This window comes from Adiantum capillus-veneris, chromosome 24 (assembly GCF_014529385.1).
Source record: "Adiantum capillus-veneris isolate H3 chromosome 24, ASM1452938v2, whole genome shotgun sequence".
In the NCBI taxonomy this organism is placed as follows: Eukaryota; Viridiplantae; Streptophyta; class Polypodiopsida; order Polypodiales; family Pteridaceae; genus Adiantum; species Adiantum capillus-veneris.
Genome location: NC_140954.1, coordinates 129333530 through 129359506, shown reverse-complemented (window position 1 = coordinate 129359506; position 25977 = coordinate 129333530).

Here is a 25977-nt window from a genome sequence, read left to right as displayed (position 1 = left end):
TCGGGAGGTGCATGGCCTTCTCTCACAGTGTTTTGGGTAGGGTATGCTTCCATGATTTCTGAGTCGGAGGAGGAATCACTAGCGGCTATTTTAGGGTCTTGGGTGGTGCTACCTTGTGTCCCCGCTGAGGGTCTAGAGCTTATCGTGGATGGGTAATGGGTGTCCGTATGAACAGAGGCACACTCAATATGCTCGTGTTCTAGCACCCGCCCAGAGCGTAAGTGCATGTGCTTTTGATACCCTAAGGTGTCAAAAAGCTTCTCTAGGAGGCCTTGTGACTAGTTTTTAGCGTGTTTTTTGTTTGTTTTTTTTGCTAGATTTTTTAGAGCGTGTCGTGGAATGGGCCGTGTGATAGCTCAAAACGAGCGTATCGGTCAGAGGGTCGTGCCGTGCTTTACAGCCCTCCCTTTGGTCACTCTATGCCCTCGGAATCCCTAAAACTGTCAATTTCGAGTAGGGAACTAGGCCCAAACTAGAAAGTCTAAGGGTGCAAGTGGGAAGAGAAAGGAGGAGAGTGGAGGACTTGTCCCACATGCCCTCATTCTCTCTTGAGGGAGTAGGATATATATATAAGAGTGAGTCTAGTATATATCATAAGACTGAGGACTGGGGCTTGGGCTTGGGCTTGGGCTTGGGCTTGCTTGGGCTTGGGCTTGGGCTTGGGAAAATGATCCCGATCTCGATCTATCTTTTATACAAACCAACCCGTCCGTTTTAAGAGACACGTTTTTTATTTTCGGAAAAATTTCGCCGCCCACTCGCTCGCGTTTTTAATTTCCGAATTTTTTTCCTTTTAAATTTTTTTTTTTTCGGAATTTTTTTTTTTTTCTCGAAAAACTTTTTTTTTCCTTTTTTTTTTTTTTTTTTTTGATGCAGAAAAACGCAGAAAGTGAAAAAACGCAGAAATTGCAGAAATTGACTGAAAATGCAGAAAAAACGAAGAAATTACAGCAAATTGACAGAAATGCAAAAAATTGCAGAAATTGAAAACGCCGAACTTGAAAATGCAGAAATTGCAGAAATTGAAAAAACGCAGACAATAGCAGAAATTGAAACTTGACAGCAATTGCAGAAAACGCAAAAACAGAAATCTTCCACACACTCCTTCCCTGCCTTTCCTATGATAGAAATTGCACCACAAGGAAGCGTAAAGTGCTAACCGAGCTTAGTGTAGGGCATATCCCCGGCAACGGCGCCAAAAATGTGCGCTCCTTGCCGCACTGTCGAAGCAAGGGACTTGCCAATACACCGTATGCGAGCCACAAACGGCTCCAAGCACACAACAAGCCTAAACTAGCAAGCTCAAGAAAACAAAGGGTGTGTCACTCACCGCTCTACGCTCGCCTTCGTGGTGGATTCCTCGCCGCGATGAAGAAGAAGCTGCAGTCGTGCCGCGCTCAACCGCTTCGCCGCCGTCGTGCCTTCGCAATGCTCGATCGCACACACACTCTCCCTCTCTCTCTCTCACACACACACACACAAGGAGGTGAAGAAGAAGAAGAAGATGGAGATGGAGCAAGAGCACTCTTCAATTGCACAAATGAGAGAATGAGTAAAAATTAGGTTTAGTTGGCTTTTATAGGAGCTCACCCCATTCACACTTGGGCGCCCATGCTTAACCAACTAATCCCTTGAATGTCCAAGTTAAAGTGCGCCTCTCATCGACGATCACTCTACCTTTCCCTATTGGTCCGACAAGCCCGGTACCTGACTCTAAATAATACAACGTTTATAGATCATAGGGTGTCCGTGTGCCGTGAGGGTTAACACCGTGTAAAGAGGCAGACACTGGCTAGGAGAGTCTCCTAAGCTAAGACCCCTCTATTGGCACAGATGGGGGACAAGGGAATAGAGAAATTCAATGGGGAGGGATTTCACACTTGGATAAAGAAGTTAAGAGGCTACCTTATGAAAAAATGTTTGTGGTATGTCATTAGCTCTGCATTAGAGCAACAAGCCAAACCCGATGGAGTGCACACTAGGTCATCTACACTCATAGCAAGTGCACAGAATTTGGCCAAAGACGAACAAGCATTGGGAATTATCATCACTTCCTTGCATGATAACTATGTGCATTTCATAGATGAATGTAAGAATGCACATGAAGCCTGGCATGTCCTAGAAAGTAATTTTGGAGCTAGAGCCAAAATAAGCAAAGTTAGTCTTAAAAGACAGCTTTACAAAGTTACTATGATTGAAGGGGAGGACATTGCAAGCCTAGTGAACAGGCTTAAGAGCATTGTCACACAGCTCACTTACATCCAAGTTGAAGTACCAGAAGATGACAAAGTGGCCATACTATTAACTGCACTTCCACCTTCTTATGACCACTTAGTCACAATTCTTGAAGAAAAAGAACCAGCACCACCATTTTAAGATGTCATCAACTCAGTCCAAGCAGAAGAAAGAAAGCAAAGAGGTTCACTCACCCCATCAGGAGGAGCTTTTATCGCAACATCTTCAAGGGGAAGATATTCACCATCAACATCAACAAACGGAAGAAAGTGTTATGAATGTGGAAGAATGGGACACGTAGTGAAAGATTGCTACATAAACAAACCCTGCAACAAATGTGGTAGGAAGGGACACCCTCCTTCTCGGTGCTACTCAAATGGAGGTAGTAGCAGTACAGAAAGCAGCAGTAGTAGAAGCAACAACAGAAGCAACGAAGGCAAGAGACCCGACAGAGGATCAACTCACATAATAGAAGACAAAAAGGTGGAAGATGAAGGTAGCGTTTGGGAAGACCCATTTTGAAGATGCAGACTCTCTACTTGTAGGGGAGGACTTTTTCTTGTGTGGATACCAGCTTATCATCCTGTGTGGACATCACCATCCTTTGTGGATCTTTCCTGTGTGGATATCACCATCCTATGTGGATTTTGTTAGCCTGTGTGGATCATGCATCTTTAGTATCTTGCCTTAGTCCAAACCTCAAGGGGAGGATTGTAAAGTGTGAGCTTTGTCCTAAGGTGTGAGTCAAGGAGAGGAGAGTGGATTTATCCCACATACTATGGAGCAAGGCTGTAGAGCTACTTAAAGCTCATTTCTTGAATGAATAAACAACAACTTCATTTTGCACTACATGCTTTACTATGGTGAGCTTGTCTAAGCTAAGTCAATACTCAAGATTGTGTTTATCAGTCCAAGCTAATCCTATCTTGGAACCTAATTCACTTGAGTGATAACCTTGCTTACACACACTCACACACTTGAACCATGTTTCTCTTTCATCCACCATAGCTAGCATGATCCAATACTAACAGATTCTGGCCTTGAAGGGCTCGGCCTCGAGTTATATTTTAAGAGTGGGAAATACAAACTGAGAAAAATACAATACTGAGGTGGGGGCACTTGTTTGCTTTGATTTACCTACACCTTGACTGCTGATTACTAGTTGGCCTTTTTTGGATGTCTGGCTTAGTCTCAAAACTATTTTACAGCTAGCTTTCTTGGGTTTTTTGGTGGTACTTTACTACCTGGTTTTGGTGCAATGAGTAGTTGGAAGTTTTACTTGAAAATCTGAAAAAATATCTTTTATGATCTAGGCAGATCTTCTCACTTGGTCCTTATGGTTTAATAGAAATAAAATATTGAAATTTGGCTTCATCACAAAATAGGTTGGATTTCTTTGGGCCAAATATAGCTTAAAACTGGATAATTGTATTATGGGCTTGCTCACTGAGCTTGGAAAAAACTATCTACAAAACTTTTGTTGTTTTCATACAATGTTTAGCTAAAGAAATACTTTGAATGATATGGTATAGATGCTGCTTCTCACAGTAAATGGTTGAATTGTTATTAACATGTGAAGCAATTCTGGTAGGATTACTTTGTATGCAAAAAAACCTTGAGATATTATCTACCTTATTTTATAGGACAGTAGCTAGTGTAATAATTTTTAAGTTTGACATGGATAACAAGTGATAGATTCTTTGAAGCCTGCCTTACGTAGCCAAGTCTAACTTATCTGTTGTCTTGACTATATGGATGCATGTGAGAGTTCTACCTTGGCTTAAAGAGGTTTAGCTTGCTGCAGTCCGACTTTGAAAACACTTGATGATTCAATTGGGATAGTTTTGATACCTTTGTACAAATTCATTTGGAATGATACTTTATTCTTATTATGTTGTACGGTTATGAATCAAAGACTAAGTTGTTTCTGTACTTATCTTTGCGTAAACATCTTTAGCCAATCATGTTTTTGAACATCTTGTTCATTGGTGTGTTATTTATTCTAATTAAAACAGCAAAACACACACACACACACACACACACACACACACACACACACACACACACACACACACACACACACACACACACACACACACACACACACACACACACACACACACACACACACACATATACTCAATATTTTGCAAATCATCCCCATATGTGATCTTCATCCACCACATGGAAGCTCCATGGGCCTTCTCCCCTTGAAATTTAAAAAAAAAACCACTTGAACCTCTAGCAAAGAACCTCTTTATCAACACCCCTTTGACATGCATAACTTCCCCATCCTATCTTTAGTTAGGGTGTGATTGAGACCAACTTGGAGATCACACCAAAGATTCAATTACATAGGTTCTAACCCCCTGAAAAGCTTTGGGATGCATCATGGTGAAGCCAAGAAAAATCCTCAAAATCAAGCCGTGAGGGATTTGCTACTATATACATGTGGTAGTGATGTGTGTAAACACACTAGGACCTCCAGGGCATTTTTTCCCTCTTTAGGAGGTTTTCCCCCCCGTGCATTGTATATACGCCCATCACTCTAGGGCTATCTATCTTTCCACTGCACATTAAGTAATACACTCTCTGTTGTGTGCCTTGAGCTTCCTTTGTCTTCTCCTCCAAGCTGTGTACGTTTCTCTACAACCCTAATTCCAACAATTGGTATCAGAGCAGGTTGCATCCTCCCGGGCTTAGTCGCCAGTAGCTCCAACACACGCCTGCTCATTTTCTCCAATTTTAGTGAGCTTTGGCTAGCGTTCACAGGTCAACAAAAATTTCGGGTGTGCTCATATAGCTCAGTCCGTTCATATTTCTAATTTGGTCTCATTTCGGCCTCCGTTTCCACTAGAAACAGTACTGCACAGGCTATTTTTTTATTTTGTGCAAAAGTTCTTTCAATGCCGTTTTTCACATAACAGGTGCCTTACAGTCTTCTATGGTTTATGCTATATAGCACGTGTTGTTCTCGCTTTGTTTCTCCTCTTTTTGGGTGGTTTTTGCATCAGGTGCATCATTTACCATGGCCGACAACAACACAGATGTGTTCAAGATGTTTGTTGCTGAGGAAAGATTGGATGGGGACAATTACCCTATGTGGGCTTACATGATGCAACATCTTCTTGTGTCAAAGGGCGTCTAGAATATTGTGCAAAGCATTGATGTACGTCTTGGTTCTGAGGATGCAGGCGATGTTGAGGATGTGGTAGGTCTTGCTTTCTGCAAGGATTACTACTATTAGAGTATTTTTGCATACGGCGGAACAATCTCGTTGGGATGTAAAGAATGAGCAGGCTCATGCATTGATTACATTGTCTATGAAGTGCACCATTGTTCCTCACATCCGTTCAACAAAATCTACAAAACAGACTTGGGATATTTTGGTTGGTTTTTATGCAAGTCGCAATGAGGCTACAATTTCTTTGCTGCGTAAAGAGCTGGAGTCAAAGATTATGCTTGAGGAAGATGATATGGACACTTTCCTTGCTATTGTCAAGGATATCAATGAGCAACTTATTTCTACAGGTGAAGTCATTTCAAACAGTTCCCTTGTGCAGAGTGTTCTTGATGCATTACCAGATTCTTACCAGACTTTTGCTAGTACTTGGAGAGGCTTATGACCCAAGGAAATCCTGAAGTTGTCAAGTTTGATGCATTATGCACATTGTTGTTGCAAGAGTCATGTTCCAAAAAAAACAGGACTAGACAACATGCAGTTGAACATGCTTTTATTGCTTCTCAAAGAAAGGGTGGTAACAGCAATGCAGCCACTTCTTATGGTTCTGTTGCGAGTGGCAAAACTTATGTTCCCAATGCTTCTGCTGGCAGCACTTCGTCTGGCAATTCTAGTGATAAGGGAAAAAAGAAGATGCGTTGCCATTATTGTAAACCTAATGATCACTTGATCAAACAGTGTTCTAAGTTGAAAGCCAAAGAGGCTAAGAAGAAAGAGGGTGGTTCCACTGCAAATGTTGGTTCCACTACCAATGCAGCCATTGTTGAGTCTTCTATGAAAGGAGACTGTGATGCTGATGTTGATGTAGAATGGGCTTTTAGTGCAGAGTGTACCTATAATTATGTTGTCCATGATGCATGCATGTCAGTTGCTGCAAATTCACATGTGTGGTATTTTGACAGAGGTGCTACAAAGCACATTACCTCACATCATGAATTGTTCACCTCTCTTGAGTCTGTCCCTCATGGGAATTCAGTCACTTGTGCCAACAATTCCTCTTATCCGGTTCAAGGAGTTGGAAAGATTGCGCTTGCTACTGCAAATGGTAGTTCTTTCACACTTGTTGATGCACTTTATGTACCTGGGATCAAGAAAAATCTTTTGTCTGTATCTGCACTTGCTAGACTTGGACTTGTAGTCAAATTTGTGGATGATAGATGTACAGTTCATGATCTCAGTTTTGGTGATGAAATTCTTGCATCTGGCCTTTTGTGCCATGGGCTGTATAAGCTCACTTTGTATGACAAGTGTGGAGAAAATTTTGCAAATGCAGTTGCAGATTCAAGGGCTATTTCAGATGCAAAACTTTGACATGCATGTTTTGGTCATCTGAATTTTGCCAGTTTGTTGCATTTGCAGAAATTTGATATGGTTGCTTCTTTGCCACCTCTTGAAGCACCTGTCAAACATGTTTGTGAAGGCTGTATTTTGGGTAAAATGCAGCATTCTAAGTTTCCAAAGGATGGTTCAATTAGGGCCACATGCAGGTTGCAGCTTGTGCATAGTGGTGTTTGTGGGCCCATGCAAACTCCTTCCTTGGGCAATTACCTTTACTTCGTGACTTTCATTGATGATTACTCCAAGCATGCATGGGTATTTTCGCTTAAAGCGGAGTCCAAAGTTTTTATGTGCTTCAAACTGGCTATGACTCAAAATGTATCAAAATGTACTATGTGCACCCTCTGTTCCGATCAAGGGAGGGAGTATATGTCGGATGAATTTAATGCATTTCTGGCTAGTCGTGGGATAAAACACCAATGTACAGTGCCTTATATACCTAAGCAAAATGGTGTTGCTGAGAGGAAAAATAGGTCACTTATAAAAATGGCACGATGTATGGTCAAAAGCCAAGCTTTGCCGCATTCTTTTTGGCTTGCATGGCAATATAAAGCCTTCTATTGAGCACATGCTTGTTTTTGGTTGTTTGGCATATGCTTCGGTGCCACAAACACAACGCACAAAATTGGATGATAAGGCTGGCAAATATATTTTGTTGGTTATAGTGCTGAAAGCAAAGGTTACAGGTTGTATCATCCGCAAAGGTTACAACGTATTGTGGTTTCACGAGATGTAGTTTTTGTGGAAGACTCTGTTCAGCCCTTTCTGTCATGTACTAGATAAACAAAGCACGGATAGTCAACAATATATAATCGGAAATCTTAGATTATGACTCAATTATGAACGAATTAGTGTAGAGACAGTAAAGTAAGCTCACAGGACATTTATGACACTTTGTTGCCTCTTTTCAGTCGTGGAAATACGAATGTAAATTCCAATGAGGCAAATGTACAGCCTATGGGGGTTTTTGAAAATGTTACAGATCAGCCTATTACCGATGCATATGTACATGATGTACTTGATGAGGAAAGGGCTGAAAATGAGCTGGCTAGAGGTATGCCAAAATGGTTGGTGCATACATTGCGTGAAAGTAAATTGGATGCACCTTTGTCTAGTCATACTTGTTTAGGCTCTTGCCATGCATCTTATGCATTAGATTGTTATGCTTTGGCTGTGTCTAGCATACATGATGTTGAGGAACCTCTGTCTTTTGATGAAGCACAAAATTCAGAAAATTGGATGGCTGCTATGCAATTAGAATATGATGCACTTATAGAAAATGACATATGTAATTTATGTGATTTTCCTCCTGGCAAAAAGGCCATTGGTACCAAGTGGGTTTACAAGTTGAAACGCAAGCCGGATGGTGAGATCGATTGCCATAAGGCTCGACTTGTTGCAAAGGGTTATGCACAACAAAAAGGCATAGATTATGAAGAGATTTTTCTCCCACTTGTCGTATGAGTACTGTGCATTTTCTATGTGCATTGGCAGATCATTTTGGTTGGGATGTACATCAATCAGACATTCTTACTGCTTTCTTGAATGGTGATCATATTTGAGGAAGTTTATGTAACGCAGCCTCGCGGTTTTGTCAAGAAAGAACAAGAGGACAAAGTGTGTTGATGTAAGAAGGCTTTGTATGGGTTGAAGCAATCTCCTTATGCTTGGTATGAGAAAGCTGACACTCATTTGGTCAAACAAGGCTTTTGTAACAGTCCAATAGAAAGCACATTGTATGTAAAGCGTGAGGGTGATGTACTTCTCATTGTGGTTCTTTATGTTGATGAATTGCTGATCATTGGACCAAATGAGAGACATATTGTTGAATTTAAGGCTGATTTGAATGCTACTTTCAAGATGAAAGATTTGGGACTGTTGCATCATTACTTGGGTATACAGTTTAAGCAGTGTGATGGTGGTATTGCCTTGTGTCAGAAAAGTTACATAGTGACATTGCTATGTAAGTTTGGACTTAAGGATTGCAAACCTATTTCCACTCCCATGGAAACAGGTTTGAAGTTGAGTCTACATGATGCTGGTGATCTTGCTGATGTCACTCTTTACCAAACTGTCGTTGTCTGCCTCATTTATGTATGCAACACGAGGCCGATATTCAGTCTCACAGGTTAGCATTTATGTATGCAACACGAGGCCGATATTCAGTCTACAGTCTCATAGGTTAGCATATTAATGCATAGCCCAGGGTCTAAGCATTGGTAGGCTGTCAAGAGGATTTTTCGCTACCTTTATTTCACTCTACATCTTGGCTTGTTTTATCCCAAGGGAACACCTATTTAGGAAAATAGGGAAAAATTCACACATTTGGGACGATTCTTTGTGTCTCATGGACTTGAGGTAAGGTTGTATTGTACTAGGCTGTTGCACATATGAAAACTGAGATACAATGTTTAGTGGATGCTTATGAGTCTGCAAGATCCAATATGGTCCGTTTTCAACAACCATACTATACACTAGAGTGTTTTTGCACATGTTAGTTTACAAATACACACACACACACACACACACACACTCACGCGCACGTGCACACACACACACACACACACACACACACACACACACACACACACACACACACACACACACACACACACACACACACACACACACACACACACACACACACACACACACACACACACACACACACACACACATGCTCATGCACCCAAAATTTTCTTCCCACACATGCTTCATTTGATAAAACAATTAAAATGTAAGTTGCAAGAAAAACTTGGGTGACTAATGTGAAAAAAAACACCATTCATATTGAATAAGATTTCTTGAAGGTTACAAAGGTAGGATGCCATTATCAATGTTGATAATGACCATAGCTATGGGTGGACTAATTGGACCCATTGCTAGAAGATTACAAAGTTGAAAGGTGAATGCTAAGCGATCATTCCTCTTCATTTGCATTGACATTTGATGGTGCCTCATGTTCATCAAGTTTCAACTGACTCTCTTTGGCCTTGAGGATTATTGCCTTTGGAATCTTGATTTTCTCAGGAATTCATCCACCCTTGGGCTTCCATGCCCAAATGATGCAGCTAGTGTCTTCCCAACGTTGAGGATCATTGATGTTCTCTCTCCAATACTTGTTCCAACAATCCTTGTAAACCTCCACATCACTTGCATTCTTCTTCTTTGAAATTGGTTGCCGAGTCATTGTTCTGATCAATATCTGTTGCTGCCACTCCTAACCAAATTGGGTAATTTTCATCACAAGGTTGCACAAGTACAAAGTCTCCCTTCGCCACATCAAGAGTTGGGTTGAACTCCTCAGCAGGTTTGTTGCGCATTGGACCACAATAGTGGCCCTCTATTATGTCAAGTGCTTCATCTAGACCATCTTCCAATGGAACTTCAAGAGGATGATCTTGTTCACGCATAATCCTTGGTCAAAAGTCATCAAATAAAGTGTTTTCACTTTGTCCAGGGTTTTGCATAGCTTGCATGAGATTCTCCTAGTACATAAGAACTGGGTTGATCCACCTAGCATACTCACTTTCATCTCCTTTCTCTTGCAAGTGATCTTTCCACCAACTAACATACTTCTTTATTCCTTCCATAACTTTCTCACTATCTTTAACATACTCAAAGGGTGGTAATACTTTTGGAACACCTTCAGGAATCTTGGCTCCTCCTTGGTCATTTCTCTTCCATAACTCTATATCATTTTTGGATAACCAATCCACATTTTTAGGGTGCACTTTGTACTGCATCAAAGGTATTCCATCACTCATATAGAACCTAAATTGCAATGGCTTTGAATGACCCACTAAGCTATCTGATCCATCATGTAAGAAGCCCTTTACAAATCCTTTAAAGTATGCCACCTTTTGTAGGAGAAAAGGTGCTGGATGCATGCTAACACACTCACTGAAGATATTCATCAAATGTGGAAATGTAAAAATGGCTTGTTTTCTAAGCTTCTCAGAAAAGCGACTGAACAATGCATCAATGTCTTCATGAGTGTGACCAACCATAAGAAATCCAAGTTGTACATTGTCAAAGACTCCTCGTGCAACCAACAATGATAGGTATGCAAACACATATCGATTCTTATTTTCTGAACCACAATTGTCAAGTTGCAACAACAATGTTCTTAGCAGCCTCTTGAACCCAAATACATTGCCATCCTCCTGTACATGTGCATTAGTACCAAAGATTGATTGCATCCTTGGACAATCATTTCCCTGTCTAGAAGCAAAATTCTCAGTGTCCACATTCACATTTGTGATTAGATCAGTCTCTGCCTCTTCATTCTGAGCACTCTGTTCCTTGCAGTACTGGTTTTTCTCTTTAAGCACTTTCATATGGTGATAGAGAGAAGCTGTAGACAAAACACAATCAAAAAGATTTGTTCGTGGTTCTACACTTGAGTTTTCTAAGCTCAAGTCACCAGACATATGTTTATCTCTTCTTTCTAAGTTTCTTAGACATTTTGAGAGAGATGCAATTGTGAAGTTGGGATCACTCGGCCATAATCCCAATGCAAAGTGACCATAAGCTGTTTGTACATGTCCATGAGTGAGCATTTCTATCAAGGATACTGGAAGCCTCTCAACTCCATTGAGAGATTTTGGAACTGGTTTAATTTGTGGTATAGTAGTCTTACTCTGGTCCATCTTGTCATGTATTATGCACAAGAACTTGGTTGGATTCATTTCTGAAGAGCTCCTCCAAGCATAGTACAGATTTCTACAGCTCATTTGTTGCAACATGTGTGATCTCCTCTGTGCCATGTATCTAGCACGCTCCACCTGATTTTTGGTAGACTCCAACTTGACCTTTATGGATGTGCAAATGTCACATTTAGAGAACGTGCTTGATTTTGATAAAGTGACTGTCTTGAAGACTGTGCTCCACAACCTTGAGAATGTTGGCTATGACAACGTTTTGTATTCCATTGTGACAAGTGTGTCGTTTACTTCCCGCAAAATGTCCACTTGTTTGTACATCGTTGGTAGAACACGTTGAGTTTCCTGAGTGCCATGCATGGTTGTCCTTGACTTATGTGGCATTTGATCTGCATTATTGTCTATGAAGCCTTGTATGAGTGCTTTTGCCATCTCAACATGTGTCAAGCTCTTCCTTATTATTCCAGTGTTTCCATGATTGCCATTGCATGCTCCATCCAAGAATTTTTTACGCAGCCTGTAAAATGTTGACTTTCCTATTCCATGCATTACATACCATGCTTTACTACATACCTTCTTTCCATCAAAAGTAAACTCAAAGCATTCCTCTTCTTGATCTTTTCTATGAGCCATGCTCATACAATCCAATACAAATGTGCATCGACTAGTGTAGCTTTGTCCCCAAAAGTCTGCCCTCGCTTGCATGATTTTGGATCTATTTCCAATTTGGCAGCATCGCATCTCACAACAATCAATTGTTGCAACTTTGTGAATGTTTGCAACATCACATTGTTTGTTGAAAGCATGAGCATTACCTTTTTTTTTTCTAGGCCTAACTCTATGTACATAACTCCTTTTCTTACCCGTCCCATCTCTTATATCATAGTCACCGGCAATGGCATCCTGCTCTCTATCATTTTGAGTATGAAGAAGAAGACCTAGTTCTATACTGGTGGTACCTTCTTCAAAACTAGTTTCAGTGTTGTTATCTATGCCATCATCCTCATAGTCATCACTGGAAGCATATAATCTATCAAGGGAATCTCCCGTTTCTTCCATGAGGAAATCTTGAATACCCTCAATGGCAGAAGAGGATCCAGTGTCTTTGATCAAGGGCTCACCATTCTCAAATGTGAGCTGCCTAATAGGACAACTTACCACAGTTTATAGACTCATATGGGTGGACCAGCAATACCACTCCATTACCAAGTTTTGTAGATCTATTGTCAGCCCAAAGGATGACTCTTTTCTCTTTCCAACTCAATCTATCTATCAAGCCATCTTCTTGACCAACAAGAAAATCCTCATCTATTGTGTGATATTTTCCTCTATCCATAACAATATTATGCAATGGCCATTTGATGATGCTTCCAACTGCTTGAGACATGGTTCTTGCGTCCATAGTGATGAATGGAATCAAGAAGGTGTCATCAAAAATTTCTAGTACATGTATCGCCACACATGTTGTGCCAATCAATTCAAAACCACAACGTTGAGATGCATCAGTGGAATGAATAACCTCACGAGCTTTCCTTGTGGAACCATCAACAAGAAACACTGAATCACCTTGTTTTGGACCCTGCAATTTTTGAGAAAATCAAGAGATATCAATAAAATTGTATGCCTGAACATATAACTCAAAATTTAATGCATTTCCAAGATACACTCACAATTTTGGCAAAATCTTGCATCCCATTCAATTAAGAAAATCTACACTGAGTCAATCCATGGAGGATGGTAGGAGGCTCGAGCTCAAGTTTGAGCTTGTATGTACATCCAAGTGCTAGAAATATAAAGCTGACAAGAGTTGCAAGATAGGACTATGTTACATTGCAGAGGCACCCATGGAATTTGATAGGAGGATGGAGCCTTTATGCACATCCAAGTGCTAGAAATATATAGCTCACAAGAGTTACAAGATGGATCTCGAGTTATACTGAATCAACCCATTGGGGATGGTAGGAGGCTCGAGCTCAAGTTTGAGCCTAAATGTACATCTAAGTGCTAGAAATCTAAAGCTGAAAATAGGTCCAATATGGTGCCTAAGTTACAATGCCGGAGCATAGATGGAGCCTAAATGTAGGTCTAAGTGCTAGAAATCTTTAGCTTAAAATAGTTGCAAGATGGATCTCAAGCTATAAGTCAACCCACGCACGACGGTAGGAATCTCAAGCTCAAGTTTGATCCTAGATGTACATCTAAGTGCTATAAATACCTAGATAAAAAGAGTTTCACAAAGCCAAAGTTGCATAGAGGCAAGCATGGAATTTTGTAGGTGGCTCGATCTCAAGTTTGAGCCTAAATGTACATCCAAGTGTTAGAAATCTATACTTGTCACACGGGTTGCAAGATGTAGCCCAAGTTACATGGAGGCACCCATGGAATTTGGTAGAAAGCTCAAACTCAAGTTTGAGCATAGATGCACATTCAAGTGTTAGAAATCTACGAGCAACAACAGGTGTGAGAAAAAACCCAAGCTATGTTGAAGTAGCCTTGAATTTGGAAGGAGACTCAAATTGAAGTTCGAGCTATATTATACATTTAAAGAGTTGTAAGGTGGAGCCAAGGTAATGATGAGCTTTACATCAAACCTAAGTTTCCTTGAATGACCTATCAAAAGAGTTGGAGCTTACAAGAAGGTGAGGCTTCAAAGTAGTTGCATGAGTGGCTCAAACTTAAGTTCGAGCCTGGTTAGTCATATAGTTTTCTTTTAGGATAGGACATTAGTTTGAGTATAGGTGGGCTTGGAGATTATGCTATGACAATTGAGCGTTGATGGACATTCAAAATACAATGAGGTTTTTTTCTTAGTTGTTTATGTGTAAATCGATTCTTGGTGATTATAGTCCTGGTGTTTTATGTGTTGTAGAGCAGGACAATTTTACATGCAAAAAGGTGCAATGAAATCGGTTAAGGAAGAGGGTTGGTGGAGGTGGGTCCCTCACTCATTGATCCTAAGAGGTTTTAGCCAAGGGAAGTCAAAACTATGTCCAACTTGTGAGTATTATTTTCCCAAAACTCTCAAAAAACTAGTTCTAGACACCCCTAACTTTGTCGAACTTTTTGACCCCTTAAACGTCGTTTTTGTGAAAACTGTTCATAAAACCTATTGTAAACAACAAGTTTTCTGAACAGGGTTTGTTCAGAAAAGCCAGGGTTTGTTCAGAAAAGCGTAGAGCCGCTCTCAAGCTACAGGCTCATAAAAAAAGTTTTGCAATCGGACTCCGTATGTGAAAGTTATGTTGATTTTCGTGAAAAGTTTTTTTTTCACTTGTTTTAACCATCATGAAAACCATTAGTTTTGGTCCACGCATGTGAGTTTGCTAATCTAACCTTGGTAGGGTTGGTGGGAAAAGCTATTAAAGGCTTTTTAATGCTTTTAAAACCTTCTATATTATAATAGGTTTGGTTTTTTCTACAGACTGTGATGAATTCGACGACGGTGCGACAGGTGAAATTCTTTACTCCCGCATCTCCTTGCCCTCTGCGAATCTGCTTGAAGCCCCACAAGGCTCTTTTTCACAACTCTAGATTAATTCTCTATCTCTCTCTCTCTCTCTCTCTCTCCCTCTCTCTCTTCTACATTAAAGCAGGGTTTCGGTTTTTGTGCAGACAGTGAAAAAACTGACGACGACGTGACAGGTATGGCTCTTTACTTACCCATCTCCCTCTCCTCTATGAATCTATTTGCAGTCCCAAAACGCTCTACATTAACTCAGTGTGTGTGTGTGTGTGTGTGTGCATATCTTTCTCTTTTTGATTGCAGGTGAAGATCTGATTGTAGTTTAGATTTGAAATTTGAATTTCAAATTCGAAAGGCTTATTCAGGTGCACTTCTTTGTCTCTCTCTCTCTCTCTCTCTCGTGTGTGTGTGTGTGTGATATCTTCTTCTAATCTTATTGTGTAATTACCATCAGCTCCTCTTAATCACTCCCTAATCTCTCTGTGTAATCTCCCTTGCCTCCTCTTAATCACTCCCTAATCTCTTCTAATCTCTCTATGTAATCTCCCTTGCCTCCTCTTAATCACTCCCTAATCTCTTCTAATCTCTCTATGTAATCTCCCTTGCCTCCTCTTAATCACTCCCTCCCTTCCTCTTAATCTCTCCTAAACCTGCATCTCAAAAGTTCAGTCTTCAATATCATTCTATTAGTTTCTAATCTCTATTTAATCTACTTCTAATGACTACTTATACTCATTATTGTTTGCTCCCGTCTCCTTAATACACCTTTTAAACTCTATCATTAAGTTAATCAAACTACAACTACGTCTAAAATCACGCTCTATAAATTGAAAGTAAGTGTCTATTCTTTAATTAGAGTACTTAATCAATAAGTACTTTAATTAACTTTTTAAAAAAACTATAATTAAGTACTTTAATCTACTTAAAGAAAAAGATAGATAACAACACTTACTTGGTTGGGTGACATTTCCACTTGACGTAGATTCTTTGCTTTTGATATTTAGCTGGTTTTTGGTGCCTTGTTTCCTTGTTGAGAAACTAGAACAATGAGTTGATGTAGCTTAAACCTCACCTTCTAATGCTCTCAAAGCACTAGCATATTCCACTCTAGTGTGACCTCATGAGCTTATTGTGGATATTTTAGCATGATAGCGTTGCCTCATGCAAGTGCTTGAGACTTAACTAGGGCTAGAGCATAATAGCTCTAGGGAAAGCGGCTCAAATTTAAGTTTGAACCTCGCCTACATATGCTATTGTAGCAAGTCTATCTTAATGGCATCCTTGTGGCTACTTAGGGAAAGAGGCTCGAGCTTAAGTTCGAACCTTGCTTACATATGCTAATATAGCAAGTCTGCCTTGAACTTAAGTTTGAGCCTCAACTGTATATGTTACTTTAGCACTAGGGTGTACGGTTAGCCTCATGACATCTGTGTGGCTACCAATGCCAGTAGGCTCAAACTTAAGTTCGATCCTCACTTGCATATAGTAGAGTAGCACCATCATGTAGGGCTTGTTGCTACACGGGGCATAGAAGAACACCTTTAGGCTCGATCTTAAGTTCGAGCCTCAAGTGCATATTCTTTAGAACTAGGATGCAAGGCTTGCCTCCTAACATCCTTGTATCTACCAATGTAAAGAGCCTTGCTTGCTGTGTAGCCCTACTATGCAAGGGCATAGCCTCATGACATCTTTGTGGCTATCAAGGACATGGAAAAATATCTTTATACTCAAGCTAAAGTTTGAGTATTTCATACTGTAGCGCTAGGGGGAAAGGTTAGCCTTGTGAAATCCTTATAGCTACTAAGGTCATAGAATAGCATCCTTGTGGCAAACAATGGGAAAAAGCTTGCACTTAAGTGTAGACCTTGCCTACAAATGTCAGTATAGCACTACGATGCATGTATAGCTTCATGACATCCATGTGGATACCAAAGGAAAAGAAAAACACTTTGAGGCTCAAGAATAAGTTCGAGCCTCAATTGTATAAGCTATTGTAGCACTAGAATGCAAGCCTAATGCCATCCTTGTGGCTACCATGGGTATAGAATAGCACCTTAAGTTCAAGCCTCATTTTCATATGCTAGTGTAGCACTAGGATGCAAGGCTTTCCTCATGAAATCCTTGTGTCTACTAAGGGCAAGAGGCTCGAACTTAAGTTTGAGCATTACCTACATATGCTATTATAGCACTAGCATGAAAGTCTAGCTTCATGATATCCTTGTGGATACCAAGGGAACAGAACAACACCTTTAGGTTCAAACTTAAGTTTAAGCATCAATTGCATATGATATTGTAGCACCAATGTGTAAGGATAGCCGAGGGATATCCTTGTGGCTACTTAGGGAAAGAGGCTCGAACTTAAGTTCGAACCTCGCCTACATATGCTAGTATAGCAAGTCTAACCTAATGACATCCTTGTGAATACTTAGGGAAAGCGGCTCAAATTTAAGTTCGAACCTTGCCTGCATATGCTATTGTAGGCTATCTTAATGACATCCTTGTGGCTACTTAGGGAAAGAGGCTCAAACTTAAGTTTGAACCTTTCCTACTTATGCTAACATAGCAAGTCTAACTTAATGTCATCCTTGTGTCTACTTAGGGAAAGCGGCTCAAATTTAAGTTTGAACCTTGCCTACATATGCTACTGTAGCAAGTCTGGCTTAATGACATCCTTGTGGATACTTAGGAAAAGAGGCTCGACCTTAAGTTTGAACCTTGCCTACATATGCTAATATAGCAAGTCTGCCTTGAACTTAAGTTTGAGCATCAACTGTATATGTTACTTTAGCACTAGGGTGTAAGGTTAGCCTCATGAAATTTGTGTGGCTACCAATGCCAGTCCAAACTTAAGTTCGATCCTCACTTGCATATACTAGAGTAGCACCAGCATGTAGGGCTTGTTGCTACCAAGGGCATAGAAGAACACCTTTAGGCTCGATCTTAAGTTCGAGCCTCAAGTGCATATTCTTTAGCACTAGGATGCAAGGCTTGCCTCATGACATCCTTGTGGCTAGCCTTATTTGCATATGCTATTGTAGCACTAGGGTGTAAGGCTAGCCGAGGGACATCCTTGTGGCTACCAAAGGCAAGAGGCTCGAGCTTAAGTTCGAGCCTCACCTAGATATGTTAGTATAGCACTATCATGAAAATCTAGATTCACTAAGTCCTTTTAGGATTCATGCAAGAATACAAAAACACTTAGGATTGAAATTAATTCTAGCCTCATGGCATCCTCTTGGCTACCAATGACAAGAGGCTCAAACTTAAGTTTGATCCCCACTTGCATATTTGAGTGTAGCACTAGCATGGAAGGCTAGCTTGATGACATATTTGTGGCTATCAAGGGCATAGAATAGCACCTTTAGGCTCGATCTTAAGTTCGAGCCTCAAGTGCATCAGGGAATAAAAAATCACTTTTAGGCTCAAATTTAATGTAGCACTAACTTGCAAGACAACTCTCATGACATCCTTGTGGCTAGCAAGGGTACAAAACAACATCTTTTGGCTCAAACTTAAGTTCGAGCCTTGCCTACACATGCTAGTTTTTTTTTTTAAATGTACTATTTAACTTAAACATATGCTCCTTGTTTAGGTTCTAACATTGTTCTTTTTGGTTGTTTCAGGAATGGAGGCTTCCAATGTACCAAGTATACCAGAACAGGGTGCACAAGTCTTCACACTCGATGTTCTTGGAATGTCCACTCACGCCAAAACTACTGCTCCAAGAATAAAGGTTGACAAGACCTTTGAGTTAACAAAAGAAGAAGGAGTGAAGTGGTTTGTGGATACCTACGATATAGATTCAAACTACAAAGGTGACATCCATCTATATTTGTCATAAGGTGATATGAAATATGGAGACATGGGGATTGTTGTGGGTGTCAAAGATGATGTGGATGCAACAGCAATGCCATGCTTTGCATGTAATGTGCTACCTATTGGAGAGACCACAAAGGCAAACAAGTTTTGCTTATCATTGGGCACTTTTCATGTAGCAGACATGAATGTTAGCAAACTAGGAAAAGAAAATTCTACTGTAAAATTAGGATTGAAGATCTCCACCTTCACTAATCAAGAAGACTCGGGTGTGGACTGTGTGGAAGACCTAGTGAAGGCAGTGAAACATGCAAAGCGAGTCTTGAGCTTACCAAATAAGATTGTACCTGCAAAGAAACCAATAGGGGCACTACCTAAGAAAGTTGTGGAGAAGACAGGGAAAGCCATAGTTAGGAGTGCACTTGCAGCATCAAGAGGTGCCCGTGCAAGCACTTCAACACATGTAGAGAAGATCACTGCCACCATTAATTTAGAGGATCAAGAAGGTTCACAAGGGCAAGATGCACAAGGACTCAGAAGAAAAAGAAAGGCAAAGGATGATTCTACTCTTGAGGAAGATCGACAAAAACTAGCAAAGAGGAAGATGAAAAAGAGTGCAGAAGAAAAAGAGGTTTCTGAAGAGGAGTTGATGGACATGGAAACTCCATCCGAAGATAACAAGGCACTGACCTCTTTAGAAATCAAGAAGGGATTCTATCCTTTTGGGATCAATGAAGTCTTTAGCATTGACGTGACAAGGTGTTTTCCTGCTCCATCAAACTATGTGTACAGAAGATTAAATCTAGATTGGGTCAAGATTTTGACTTTAGACTTCATTCAAGAACCAAAGCAAGAGGAGATACCATCAATTTTGATGCCTTGTGATCCTTCCAAAAAACATCCTCTTGACAAACTTGCCAAAGAGGATGTTCGCAATGTTGATTACTGGATCATCTCTGGACAACACTCCACAAGTGCTGCAAAACGTTTGCAAGGTGCAAACATTGCAAAGGTTACCCCTCAATTGCGTCAACAATTCACATATAGACGATCAAAGATTATTCTCAATTGCCCACCAAAGATCTCTCGTGAAATGTCCAAAGATGCGAATCTATCCGTTGCAATGTCAATGCAAAAGGAGCCATTTCTTGACCAACTTATGCAAGCACGAGCACAATGGCATGCAAATGGTTGTCCTTCTAAGCCACCACCTGGTGTCAACCAAACCAATAAGGACTTTGAGGCTTGGAAGGTACTTGTTTGATTCTTTGAAAAAATGGATGTGAGTCTTTTTAATCAATATCTATTTGTAAACTAGAGTCTATCATAGGCTCAAGCAAGACCTCCATGTGCTCATTTAGAACTTAAATTCAGGTTTTAACTTAAGATTTAGTGTCACTTGCATATGAGGCTAAGCGAGGATTGAATTTAAGTTTGAGCCCCACTTACATATACCCATGTATTTTGGACTTTGCATAGATGTATGTGAGTATATAAAGAAACAATTCAATCTAGATAGGCTTGAACTTATTAAGTATATGTCTCAATCCCACAAGTTAGAGCCTTGTCAATTGATGTTGGAATTTTCAATTTTGCAGACCTTTGTTGAGACAACAAAGCACACACTTCAAAAGGGATTTTTCAAGACCGACTTGCATTTGCTTCTATGTGATGAGAAGATATGGAAGAATTGGGTCAAGATCATGAGACAATATGCTAGAGGCTTGTTACCAAATACAAAGGGAGAAACAATTGACGAAGGTTCCAATGAAAATCCTAAATTTCTAACTATGAAGGGTGATCAGATTCGACAAGCACCTGGCACAGCAACACTGGCACCTACATTGTTCAGGTGCATTTTAGGCCTCGAGAATAAAGAAGTTCTTGAACTACAGAATGCAATCCTGGACAAAACAATCTTGCTAAAGAAGAGCAAGCATACCCCTCATAGAATGGACATGGATGAGATGGCTTGGAAGCTAAAAATAGATCGAGTGTTGAAAGAAGCAATACTATCATTCTTCTTTGATTTGACAAGGGAAAATTTATCTTGGGAGCAAGTTTGTGAGAAGTACAAGCTAGGAGATCATGAGTACAATCAAATGAGGAGCTATAGCCAGTACTATGTCAAGGACTCCCTCAATAGAGCAAAAAAGACTCCACCCTCACTTCCAAAAAGTGTAATAACTCTCCTCAATCATCTTTATAGAGCTAATATGGACATAATATCTCAAGATGAGTCTATTCCATGGAGAATCAAGGGGGTGGGATTTGATATGGGGAAGATCAAAGACTTTTGCTATACAGAGCATGTACCATTTCAATTGGTTGTCTTGGATCTTCATGGTACTAAAGAAAATCTCTCTATAGATTTTTTTGCAAATTTGGCACTCAATCTAAACACATTGAATGCACAACACGAATATGTGCTAGTGTGTTTCATTGATTTCATCAATATCGGAATGCTTGTTGAGGTCCATATTGAATATGGAAATATCCAAGCAACAAGAGATGACTCATGGATAGATGGAACTGTGGACTCTGCAATGGTTGCTCTTTTTGTTAGCAAGGTTGATAGATTTGAGGCTATTGACAAAGCTCATACAAAAAGAGTCTTTTTCTCAGGCTCTCGTGGCAAGGATCATGAATTTATTGATAGAAACTTCATTGATGGACTTATCACAGGGTTTTGTCCTGAGCAAAGCTATGTGTTGGAAATTTTTTACGGTGGAGTTGTGTTGGAGCAAAGCTTGTCGAAGAAGAGAAGGGAAATTGCTCTATGTAAAGATGATTTTGAAGCAATGGAGTTAGAATCTCAATGCTCTAGTCTTTTGGAGAGCAATCCGTCCTTGCAGGAGTGGTGTGGTGCAAGTCAAGCATCACTTGCGAGACAAACAGTGGAGCTGGATGATAAAGAAAAAGAAGACCTTAACAATCTTGACATCGATGAGCAACAAAGCAGTGGAGAGGATGTTGATGGAAATGAAGACAACGATAACGTAGACAACACGGCTGATAGTGAAGTTCAAGAAGCTACGAATTTTGATCATCATGGGGGGGCATACAATGTTGGAGAAATGAGTCCAGTTGTGGATGTTGAGTGTGCAAAAGAAAATGATGAAGATAATGAGGATGATGATGCATGCAATGAGGATGCACAAGAGGATGATAGAGCGCCTCAAGACATTGTAGTAGCTGATGAAAAAGGTGCGAATGCTTCTTAGAGTATTTTTGATACTAGGTTTAATGATGCATGCCATTATCATGTACCAACAGACTCCTAAAGTATAAAAAGGCAGGATAGTGTATTAAATTGATCAATTGTGATACTTTAGGTCCTTCAAACACTATTTTCTTAATACTATCTTGTGTCTTTATCTAAAAGTATGTCATTTTAATTAGATTTAATTGTTGTTGTTTTAAAAAATGATGGGGGGGGATCAAACTTGAGTTTGAGCCATCACAAAGCACATGTCTTTATTTAAAGTGTCAATTCACAAACAATAGCTAACGTAGAGATGTGTTTTAAGAGTAAGAAATTTTGGTTTTGGTGAGACAATAATGAAGCATTATCAAACACTAATGAGGCTCAAACTTAAGTTCAAGCCTAACAAGGAGAGATAGTGAAGCACTTGTGTATGAACTTCAATAAAAAAAGTCATGGTTGAGTTGTTCTAAGTGAGACTTGAACTTCCTTATCCTAGTGTAGCTCTTGCATATGTTACGTGAAACTCATAATGTCTTTGTGCCTAACAAGGCATTGAAATTTAGTTTGTAGGCTCGAACTTAAGTTTGAACCTTGCCTCCACATGTTAGTGTAGCACTACCATGTGAGGCCGAGCTCGTGAGCACTACCATGTTATGCCAATCTCAAGAGCATTGTAGTAATATAATCTTCCAAATAGCAATACTTATGGATCATGAAGTAAAAAGGATCATACCTTGAAAACTTCATAGTTAAGAGGTTTTTTGAATAGGCCCTAGATGTGCACAATATAATAATTTTATACATAGTGAATGCGTTGCGACTAGACATGGCTTGAGATTTAAGCCTTACACTTGAAACATGAGCTTAAGGTTAAGACTGAAGCCTTAGGCATGAACTTAAGTTTGAGCCTCAAAAGTCCTTGTCATAGAATCCTACCTCAATACTTCCAAGTGAAGCTCACAATTTCATATCCTATTGTAGCGATTACATATGTTAATAAAGAGAAAGAGTCATAATCTATAACAAAAAACTGAAATTTATTTTTTAGGATCAAACTTAAGTTCGAGCCTTGCCTTTGTATGTTAGTGTAGCACTACCATATGAGTCCAGTCTCATGAGCATTGTAGCAAAAAAATGTTACAAATAACAAAATACTTATAGATTATGAAGAAAATTGGATGATACCTTGAAAAATTCATAGATAAGGGGTTTTATAAATAGGTCTTTAGTGCACATAGTATAAAAGGTTTTCACATAGTGAATGATGAAGACTAAAAATGGCTTAGGACTTACATTTTAACTTCAAACATAAGCATAAATTTTGAGACTTAAGTTTTAGGCTTGAAACAAAAGCCTAAACTTTGAGATGTAAGCCTTAGGCTGAGCTTAAGATTAAGCCTCACTTTTAAATGTGCTTTAGGTATCATTCTAGGTTAGCATTTTTGTGTTAATGTGCTAAATGGAGCCTTTCTAGCATAAAACGTCTAGGTTAGATGATGGAAATGAAATGGATTCTATGGTTATTCAAAATCCACTAGACTATTTTATAAATAAGTAAAAGTTTGGCTTTTTTCATCTTTCAGATGAAGACAACAAAATAGAAGACGGAGATAACATATCTCAAGTGCTGCCCACCATTGTTGGAGAGACCGAGTTTCATAAAGGTGATCTTGTAGAGCACAAAAGTGATCTTGTAGAACAAAACTCTCAAAAAAATTCAAATGACATGACTAAAGAGAGCGAGAACATGCTACCTACAATTGGAGAGACCCAAATTCATGAAAGTGACAGGAAGAGGAGATGGTAATGGTAGAGCATCAAAGTGATTTTGTTGTGCAAAATTCTCCAAAACCTTCACACGAAACTAACAACATGCCTCAAAGAGACGAGGATGCAGAGGGTAGTGAGAAGAAGGGTGAAGCCAATGAAGAGCTCCAAGCGACTCTTGCAACCAAGGACATACAAGAAAAAACTGACAAAGGGACAGGAAAAGCGACACCAAATACAAACAAAGTCCAAATCATTCAAGAAAGGGAGCAAGGGATTGAAGTTGGTGAGAAAAACAAAGGTACTTATTTGTCTAATGTGATTAGTATAGATATGGCCCTTTGTGCGCTCCTTGCCGCACTGTCGAAGCAAGGGACTTGCCTAACACTGTGTGCGAGCCACAGACGACTCCAAGCACACAACTAGCTTAACTAGTAAGCTCAAAAGAGGGCAATGGTGTGTCACTCACCGCTCTATGCTCTTGCCGTGGAGGATTCCTTGCCACGAAGAAGAAGGAGACGCCGCTACGTCGCGCTGAACCGCTTCACCGCTGTCGTGCCGCCGCAATGCTCGATCACACACACACACACACTCTCTCTCTCAAGTACACACACACAAGGAGATGGAGCAAGAGCACCTTTCTTGCATTGCACAAATGAGAGAATGAGTGAATTTTAGGTTTAGTTGGCTTTTATATGAGCTCACCCCATTCACACATGGGCGCCCATGCTTAGCCAACTAATCCCTTGAATGTCCCAGTTAGAGTGTGCCTCTCATCGGCGATCACTCTTACCCTTTTCCTATTGGACCGACAAGCCCGATACCTGACTCTACCAAATAAATAATACAATGTCCACCGTAGGTTACAATGTCCGTCTCGTAGGTGATAGGGTGTCCGTGAGCCGTGAGGGTTAACATGCCCCCCTTCCTGATGTAGATTCCGTCCTTGAAAGCTATTGAGTTGAAGCTCGTTGGTCGAGGTGGAAGAGCATTTGAGATGAATGTCCTTAGCCTTCTTCAGTCACTGCAAAATCAAACAACATTGCACAGTAATTTCATTCTCATAAGCGATTAAAACGCATATGCAATTTTAGGCAGACAATTGATTGGTAACAGAATTTTAAACAATTTATCAGCAATAAGCATTAAATTGCAATGTAATCAAATGCATAAATAGATGTAAGGTAAAAAATTAAACAAGTCTGGGGTCGCTAATTTAACGGTCGAAAGGCACTAGAGATCGACTATTAATACCATGGGTAAGCTTCTTAATTTTCTCTGGTTAATTAAGTTGTTTAATCGCGAGAGCCAAGTATTTCATGTTCGAGGGCTGACTAGAGGCTATACCTAGAGGACCTTGTAGTTAAGCTACGATAAAAGGAATTTCTCATGAAATCATCGCCTGACTGATTACCTTTGCTTTGACCCCCCAAAGTCTTTTCACGGTGATTCAATTTTGATGTGTGTGCTTATTTTGTATGCCTTGGGTTTTTTTCTTTTCAAGGAAAAGCGCCCACACTGGGAACCTCTTGGGCTCTAGTACCATAGGCAATACATGTGAGTGGAGTACCAATTTAAGCAGGGATTTCTCTTCCAGCTTAAAATTTTACATTGTGGCACTTTGATATTTTTTGTGTTGTTTGTTTTTATCATTTTAACTTTGTAGCTTTGGGGGGTCATATAACTCTGATACACCTCCCCAGGCTCATCACACTAGTAAACTCCCTTTATAATACTTAAGCTAAAGGTCAATAGGGTCAAGCCCACTAGAAAGCCCTAGTACATTTCACACAATGCTGCCTAAATCGGATTAAGAACCTAAGTAACCATTGCTTATTAGGAAGGCATTCCCCATGGTATTAAGAGAAGATTTCTAACACCTAGCTTGGTCAAACTAGCTTAGTCGGACTGCTTGATTTTTAAACCTAGACAAGTGATTATGACAAAAAATTACATTGAATTAAATGTTTGATACTAAGCAAATGCGCTGAATATTAGGCTACCAATCACAATTAAAGCAGACAAACATGGATGCAAAATAGATAGGGGCAATGCTAATGGACAAAAAACACCTGTTTGTGTTGATGGTTGCGCTTGATCTGAAGTGTGAACGAGAGAAAGGTTCCATGAAGGTCCAAATCCTATCAATAGCAACACGCTCCTGTACACACTAGGAAACAAAAGGAATACCTCCAGGAGGCACATTAGTGGGAAAAGGTACCAACACTTATTGAACACAACAAAA